The 9212-nt window shown below is 42.5% G+C and overlaps 1 protein-coding gene across 1 annotated transcript in view; it reads right to left on the reverse strand.

The window, feature by feature from the left end:
* The window catches only part of TRPA1 (transient receptor potential cation channel subfamily A member 1), a 248856-nt gene extending 242385 nt beyond the window's left edge, over positions 1–6471 (reverse strand). The window contains exon 1 of the mRNA XM_069731474.1: positions 6356–6471. The gene's annotated coding sequence lies outside the window, so the exon portion shown is untranslated. The remainder of the gene's footprint in view (positions 1–6355) is intronic.
* Between the last annotated feature and the right edge of the window lie 2741 nt (positions 6472–9212).

Here is a 9212-nt window from a genome sequence, read left to right on the forward strand (position 1 = left end):
CAGTGAGGTTTGATGGAGATCGTTTGTGAATAGCAGTTTTCAGCTCTTTCAACAGATTCTCGATTGGATTGAGGTCTTGATTTTGACTTGGCCATTCTAACACCTGGATATGTTTATTTGTGAACCATTCCATTGTAGATTTTGCTTAATATCTGGGATCATTGTCTTGTTGAAAGACAAATCTCTGTCCCAGTCTCAGGTCTTTTGCAGACTCCAACAGGTTTTCTTCAAGAATGGTCCTGTATTTGGCTGTGGGGATGGTGTGTTCAGGGTGATGAGCTGTGTTGCCTTTACGCCAAACATATCGTTTGGCATTGTTGCCAAAAAGTTTGATTTTAGTTTCATATGACCAGAGCACCTTCTTCCACATGTTTGGTGTGTCTCCCAGGTGGCTTGTTGCAAACTTTAAACAACACTTTTTATGGATATCTTTGACAAATGGCTTTCTCCTTACCACTATTCCATAAAGGCCAGATTTGTGCAGTGTAAAACTGATTGCTGTCCTATGGACAGACTGTCCCACCTCAGCTGTAAATCACTGCAGTTCATCCAGAGTGATCATGGGCCTCTTGGCTGTATCTCTGATCAGTTTTCTCCTTGTTTGAGATGAAAGTTTAGAGGGACAGCCGAGTCTTGGTAGATTTGCAGTGGTATGATACTGCAGCGCCCCAGAGTCCTGGTCGTTGCAGTAATGTTATTCTTCCACCAGGGGGAGTGATGTTACGTCTGAAGGCAATGAAGGAGATCTTCTGTCCAGGTATCATAACCACAAAACACACTTCACACTCCAGGCCACCAGGGGGAGCCATGCTTCTATCTACTAGAGCACTCCTCACACTTGGGTAAAACTGGTGGGTTGGATAGGAAGTTAGTCAGTCAGTCCCGACAGAGTTTGGCAAAGGCTGGTTAGAGTGCTCCAGACTGCGGCCTGCGGAAGGCGAGGGTACACAGAGCTGCGCCTGCATCCCATGTGGCAGCATCCCAAAAAAAAGACATTGAAAGGAATTGTATTGCAGTGAGTGAGAAACGAAGTCATAGCAAAAGGAGAGGAATATCAGAGGGAGACCAGCTAGGAGCAGGCTGCCTCCTTCTGTAGCGCAGTACCGGTAGCCAGAACACTGAGGGAGTAAGGATATCTATGCTTTACTTCAGAGACTGGCCGGACAGTTGATTCCATGTTGGCTGCCCGACCATATACCCAGGAGGCACGGTGGTAACTTGTGGGGGCCGGGGCGTCTCTAGGGTCCCTATAAAAAGCCTCAGTCCACCAGTCATACGGGTTTGTCCTATCCGTCAGGAGGACAGAGCGGAAGAGATTTAACACCTACAACAGTTGTGAGGACCTCACCGAGTTGCTCAGCAGGGAGGAACTACAACACTCAGGCGCTAGAGGAAGGCTATTGAATTCCACCTGGATAAGGGGACTCTAGATTTGCCTTCTGACCGGCCGGACTCTGCCTACCCTGTGGTCCCTACCCTGGACTGTGGATGCTGAAGCCTTCAGTAAAGGTAAAGAGACTGCAACCTTGTGTCCTCGTTATTCACTGCGCCTTACATCATCTACCATCCACCATCTACACTCTGGGAAACCCTGTGGATACACTTCACCTGTGGGAAGGTATACCATCTAGCTGCCATAATATCACCCCAGCAGACCCCTAAGCAGCGTCGGTCACCCTGACCGAATACCACAGGTGGCGTCACGAACATTATCCCTTTAAAGACCTTTCCCCTCATTTATCAACGACGTTCCCCTAGGGCCACGGACCGGCTCGGCCACCGTGACATCCCCGACGAGAACCGAAGTGCCCGGCTCCGAGTACCCCATTGCCCTACAGGGGGCGATCCAACAAGTCACTTTAATATTCATACAATTTGTTTACTGTATTGTTTACTAGCCTGTTTCTATAGTCTCATATGCTGTTCTCAAATAGTTACTTTCCCCATGTCGTGTAACCCACATGTTTTTTCCAAACAATGAAATTCCACAAAGCTGAGATTTTCTATATTTGAGAACTAAATTAAAAAAAGGATTTTAAAGTTATATTTTCAAGGTGAGATCACATTTACAATAATTCAAAATGAATATTCTTTCCATCTACAGTTGCCACTATAATTAGACGCATACTACTCACTATTTAATATTGTGCTCAAAGCAAAAACAGTGTGCTCCCCCTAGTGTTGGTGTCAGGTAGACAGAACTTTATCATTTAAAGGGAACCTGTCAGCAGGATTGTGCTCAGTAACCTACAGACAGTGTCAGGTTGGACCCGTTATACTGATTACAATGATACCTTAGTTGGTGAAATCTGTCTTGTGGTTGTTGTGTAATCTTTATTTGTAGTTTTCAGTTAATGAGATTCTCATGCTTCAGGGCGGCCTGTGTGAGGGTCTTCATGTGGTGCTCTGATTATATTCATCTTTATGACTTCTGACAGAACACTGATCCCTGAATCACCTGCTTCCTATTTTACATACTGAATATAATATTGTTTGAAAAAAAAATTCACATTAATTAGGCAGGCGCCAGCGCCGGCACCTGCGCTGTAGCATAATGCGTGGGATAATATACATATTTTCGTTTTATTTCCAGATATAATTTTGCCTCAGAATTTATTTTTTTTATCAAACAAAATGGCGGCTGCCGTGCCTGCACAGTAGCTTCTATCGCGTTCCAATACATAATACTGGACAGGTGCTGTAAAAAAAATAATAAAATTAGCGCCGTCAAAAAAAATTAGGCTTCATAAAGATGGCGGCGGCGGTGCCTGAGCAGTAACATCCATTGAAACGATGCACTGTGCAGGTGTTTCTGGCACCATATTAATGGAGCCTAATTTTTTCTCTGCCAAAATGAGACACGTGGCGCCTGCACAGTAGCTTCTGTTGTATTCTGTTAGATGCTTCTGCGCTGGCACCATCTTGATGAAGTCTATCTTTATTTTGTCTTCTGTGACAAAATGGCACCTGTGCAGTAGCATCTATTGGAATGCAATAGATGATACTGCGCAGGAGCGGCCAGCAATGCCATTTTGTTTGAAAAATAAATTCTTAAAACTTTATGTGTAATTAAAACGAAAATATTAATATTACCCATGCCGGCACCTCCCTGATAAATGTGATTTTTTTTTTTCCAAACCATATTATATTCAGTATGTAAAATAGGGGCAGGTCAGTGAGGGATCAGTGACCTGTCATAAGCCATATAAATGCATATGTAATCAAAGCACCACATAAAGCCCTGCCCTCATCCCCTCACACAGGCCCGCCCCGGAGCACGAGAATCTCATTTACTGAAAACTACAAATACAGATTGCACAACAACCACAAGACTGAATTCATCAACCAAGGTATCATTGTAATCAGTATATTGGCGCCAGCCTGACACTGTCTGTGGGTTACTGTGCACAATCCTGCTGACAGGTTCCCTATAAAGGGTTGATCCCAAACTGTCAAACTATCCACAGCTCCCTAGAACAGCTCTGTACATTGTGCTCTAGTCCTAAGCGGTGCTGCAGCTCCCTCTGGTTGACTTAGAATCTGATATTGATTAACAAATAGTGTTGAGCATTCCGATACCGCAAGTATCGGGTATCGGCCGATACTTGCGGTATCGGAATTCCGATACCGAGATCCGATATTTTTGTGATATCGGGTATCGGTATCGGAAGTGTAAAATAAAGAATTAAAATAAAAAATATTGTTATATTCACCTCTCCGGCGGCCCCTGGACATCAGCGGGAGGATCCGGCGTCCGGCACGGCTTCTTTCTTCAAAATGCGCGCCTTCAGGACCTGTGGAATGACGTCCCGGCTTCTGATTGGTCGCGTGCCGCCCATGTGACCGCCACGCGACCAATCAGAAGCCGCGACGTCATTCCTCAGCTAAAGTCCTAGAATGAGCGCCTTCTAGGACCTGAGGAATGACGTCGCGGCTTCTGATTGGTCGCGTGGCGGTCACATGGGCGGCACGCGACCAATCAGAAGCCGGGACGTCATTCCACAGGTCCTGAAGGCGCGCATTTTGAAGAAAGAAGCCGTGCCGGACGCCGGATCCTCCCGCTGATGTCCAGGGGCCGCCGGAGAGGTGAATATAACAATATTTTTTATTTTAATTCTTTATTTTACACTTTAATATGGATCCCAGGGCCTGAAGGAGAGTTTCCTCTCCTTCAGACCCTGGGATCCATGAGGATACATTCCGATACTTGATGTCCCATTGACTTGTATTGGTATCGGATATCGGTATCGGCGATATCCGATATTTTTCGGGTATCGGCCGATACTATCCGATACCGATACTTTCAAGTATCGGACGGTATCGCTCAACACTATTAACAAACCTAAAGCTAGGTCAGGATGATTAAGAGATGCACTAAACCTCTATAGTGTTACTGAAACACAACAACTGGTTAGCATACACAATTAGAGTGTCAAGGTGCTTTTCATACCTATTTGATTCATTATACGTATGGGAAATTAACATTTTTTTAAATTTGTCATTAAAAAAATTATATACCATATATACTTGAGTATAAGCCGTCCCAAGTATAAGCCGACCCCCTAATTTTGCAACAAAAAACTAGGAAACCTTATTGACTCGAGTATAAGCCTAGGGTGGGAAATGCAGCAGCTACCCGTAAATGTCAAAAATAAAGATGGATACCAATAAAGGTAAAATTAATTGAGACATCAGTAGGTTAAGTGTTTTTAAATATCCATATTGAATCAGGAGCCTCATATAATGCTCCATACAAAATACACCCTGTATAATGCTCCATGCAGTTCATTATGGCCCCATAAGATGCTCCATATTAAAATATGCCCCATATAATGCTCCATGCAGTTCTTTATGGCCCCATAGATGCGCCATATAATGCTCCATGCAGTTCATTATGGTCCCATAGATGCCACATATAATGCTCCATGCAGTTCATTATGGCCCCATAGATGCTCCATATAACAATGTGCCGCATGTAATGCTGCTGCTGCACTAAAAAAAAATGACATACCTCTTTTGCAGCCCGCTGCTCCTCAGTGTCCCATCTCTCTGCACTGACTGTTCAGGCAGAGGGTGGCGCGCACACTAATAAGTCATTGCGCCTTCTGACCTGAACAGTCAGTGCCGAGGACGCGGAAGATGGAGCTTCGGTGGAACGCGGAAATGTGAATATGACATACTCACCTGCTCCCTGTGCACCTGACGCGGTCCCTGCATGTCCCACCGTCTTCGGGCGCGGCAGCTTTTTCCTTTAGTGAGCGGTCACATGGTACCTCTCATTACAGTAACGAGTATGCAGCTCCACCCCTATGGGAGTGGAGGTGGAGTCCATATTCATTACTTTAATGAGTAGTACCAGTGACCGCTGAACAGGGGAAGAAGCTGCCGCCCCGAAGACCGTGGGACATGCAGGGACCTCGCCAGGAGCGCTGGGAGCAGGTGAGTATTTGACAGTCGTCGCTCCCCCTCACCCGCCAACCATGACTCGAGTATAAGCCGAGAGGGGCACTTTCAGCCCATTTTTTTGTGCGGAAAATCTCGGCTTATACTCGAGTATATACGGTAAATATTTATTACAAATATTAACTAGAAAAAAAAGAATGTTCAGAGTATTTCTCTTAGATAGTAAGCGCTTATGGGCAATAACCTTTCTCTATCTCCCTAGTAGTTTACTTGAGTGTGTGTATACAGCTCTGGCAAAAATTAAGAGACCACCACATCAAAACCCTGTCATGGGCAGCCCAATCTCCAGACCTGAACCCCATTAAAAACATCTGGAATGTAATCAAGAGGAAGATGGATAGTCACAAGCCATCGAATAAAGAACTGCTTACATTTTTGTGCCAGGAGCAGTGTGAAAGACTGGAGGAAGGCATGCCAAGACGCATGAAAGCTGTGAATAAAAATCATGGTTATTCCACAAAATATTGATTTCTGAACTCTTCCTGAGTTAAAACATTAGTATTGTTGTTTCTAAATGATTATGAACTTGTTTTCTTTGCATTATTTGAGGTTTTTTTCTAATTTTGACCATTTCTCCTTTTCAGAAAAAAAACCCAAAATGTATTGCTTGAAAATTCGGAGACATGTTGTCAGATGTTTATAGAATAAAATATCAATTTACATTTTACTCAAAAATATACCTATAAAGAGAAAAATCAGACAAACTGAACATTTTGCAGTGGTCTCTTAATTTTTGCAAGAGCTGTATATATAATTTAACTTTTCCTAAAAGCACTTGTATACTTAATTCTATGACAGTGTTATTAATGGACAATTACATCTTAATTGGAGACTATATATGGGGCATTAACCAGTGATGCTGTGTAAATATTAGAAAACAAATCGGACTTACTGTTTGCAGCAGGATCCTGATAGCGTTATGTCCTCCTGATGTCCTGCGAAAGAGATTCCCAGAAATAAATGCCCGGATCCACAAAGATCTCCCTCCTTTATAGGTCTACGCCTATGGTCAAGCAGAGTCATTGGTCATGTCGCGTTGTGATTCATTTGTGTCAATATTTCTTCTCTGTGCCTGTTTTACAAACAAGATGGGAGGAGGAAGTGTATAAAAAGGGAGGCTGGCGAAACCTTTAAAAGGAAAAAGAAAATCTATCTCCATTATGACTTTTAGACGTTCTTATTTTGAGGACAAGAGGTCCTGTAATGAGATAATGTGCAGTCTATTTGTTCCTGCTAGCCTCTTACAAGAAATATTTGATTAATTATGCTTATTTTAAGTGAGATAATTATCTGTAAAGGTAATTTTCTGTATACCTATGGGACTTAGTTTTATGGCTCCTATAAACCTGTGGCTTACCAGCTAAAGTGCTTGACATTTGCTTCAAAGATCAGCGTAAACATAGGAAGTACGTGTGATCATCGTGCTGTTATTTATAATCTTTGTGGTATTGCTATAAAACGTGCACACATATTTCATGATTCTGTAAGTGTGGGCTATGGTCATTATATGTTCCTTTATCATTTCACCAAAAGTAAAAATAATGTGTTTTTCTTCCCATCATAAACAATGAATATTTGATAAGGCTATAAAGCGAAATAAAAAAATATGTGCTTATGCCAGAAAGCTATGGGTAACATGCCCAGTGCTATTCCAGATTTCTTTTGATGATATACTCCTTGTTTAAGATATTTTTTCCCCAAATTAGTGCCCCTCTTATATCATGGGGCACATACACAATACTAAAAAAAAACAGTATGCAAATTGCCTCTTCTTTATCTCTAATGCTGAGCTCTGTATAACCCGCCCTTACCTCTGATTGGCAGATCTCTGTACTCTGAAAGCTGCGAATCAGTGCTGGGTGCAGGGTTATACATGAATATGGATGACTACATAGCAGAGAAGGCTACTAAGTGGAGAAGGAAGCTGATTTCTCTGTTCGGATACATTGCAATGTTTCTTACAGTCTCCTATTGACTTATGCAAACTTTGTTGAAAGTACAGTTCCCATTTAGAAACTTTACTGTGTTGGCCATATGGGAGACATACTTTTTCTTTTTGTAGTATTTATCTAGGCAGTGCAACAGTATGTTTTTTTATTGAGCTTCAAAAAATATCTATATACAGTTAGGGCCAGAAATATTTGGACAGTGACACAAGTTTTGTTATTTTAGCTGTTTACAAAAACATGTTCAGAAATACAATTATATATATAATATGGGCTGAAAGTGCACACTCCCAGCTGCAATATGATAGTTTCCACATCCAAATCGGAGAAAGGGTTTAGGAATCATAGCTCTGTAATGCATAGCGTCCTCTTTTTCAAGGGACCAAAAGTAATTGGACAATGGACTCTAAGGGCTGCAATTAACTCTCCCTCGTTAACCTGTAATCAATGAAGTAGTTAGAAGGTCAGGGGTGGATTCCAGGTGTGTGGTTTTGCATTTGGAAGCTGTTGCTGTGAGCAGACAACATGCAGTCAAAGGAACTCTCAATTGAGGTGAAGCAGAACATCCTGAGGCTGAAAAAAAAGAAAAAATCCATCAGAGAGATAGCAGACATGCTTGGAGTAGCAAAATCAACAGTTGGGTACATTCTGAGAAAAAAGGAATTGACTGGTGAGCCTGGGAACTCAAAAAGGCCTGGGCGTCCACGGATGACAACAGTGGTGGATGATCGGCGCATACTTAATTTGGTGAAGAAGAACCCGTTCACAACATCAACTGAAGTCCAGAACACTCTCAGTGAAGTAGGTGTATCTGTCTCTAAGTCAACAGTAAAGAGAAGACTCCATGACAGTAAATACAAAGGGTTCACATCTAGATGCAAACCATTCATCAATACCAAAAATAGACAGGCCAGAGTTAAATTTGCAGAAAAACACCTCAAGAAGCCAGCTCAGTTCTGGAAAAGTATTCTATGGACAGATGAGACAAAGATCAACCTGTACCAGAATGATGGGAAGAAAAAAGTTTGGAGAAGAAAGGGAACGGCACATGATCCAAGGCACACCACATCCTCTGTAAAACATGGTGGAGGCAACGTGATGGCATGGGCATGCATGGCTTTCAATGGCACTGGGTCACTTGTGTTTATTGATGACATAAGAGCAGACAAGAGTAGCCGGATGAATTCTGAAGTGTACCGGGATATACTTTCAGCCCAGATTCAGCCAAATGCTGCAAAGTTGATTGGATGGCGCTTCATAGTACAGATGGACAATGACCCCAAGCATACAGCCAAAGCTACCCAGGAGTTCATGAGTGCCAAAAAGTGGAACATTCTGCAATGGCCAAGTCAATCTCCAGATCTAAACCCAATTGAGCATGCATTTCACTTGCTCAAATCCCGACTTAAGACGGAAAGACCCACAAACAAGCAAGACCTGAAGGCTGCGGCTGTAAAGGCCTGGCAAAGCATTAAGAAGGAGGAAACCCAGCGTTTGGTGATGTCCATGGGTTCCAGACTTAAGGCAGTGATTGCCTCCAAAGGATTTGCAACAAAATATTGAAAATAAAAATATTTTGTTTGGGTTATGTTTATTTGTCCAATTACTTTTGACCTCCTAAAATGTGGAGTGTTTGTAAAGAAATGTGTACAATTCCTACATTTTCTATCAGATATTTTTGTTCAACCCTTCAAATTAAACGTTACAATCTGCACTTGAATTCTGTTGTAGAGGTTTCATTTCAAATCCAATGTGGTGGCATGCAGAGCCCAACTCGCGAAAATTGTGTCACTGTCCAAATAT

Source organism: Ranitomeya imitator, chromosome 6 (assembly GCF_032444005.1).
Source record: "Ranitomeya imitator isolate aRanImi1 chromosome 6, aRanImi1.pri, whole genome shotgun sequence".
In the NCBI taxonomy this organism is placed as follows: Eukaryota; Metazoa; Chordata; class Amphibia; order Anura; family Dendrobatidae; genus Ranitomeya; species Ranitomeya imitator.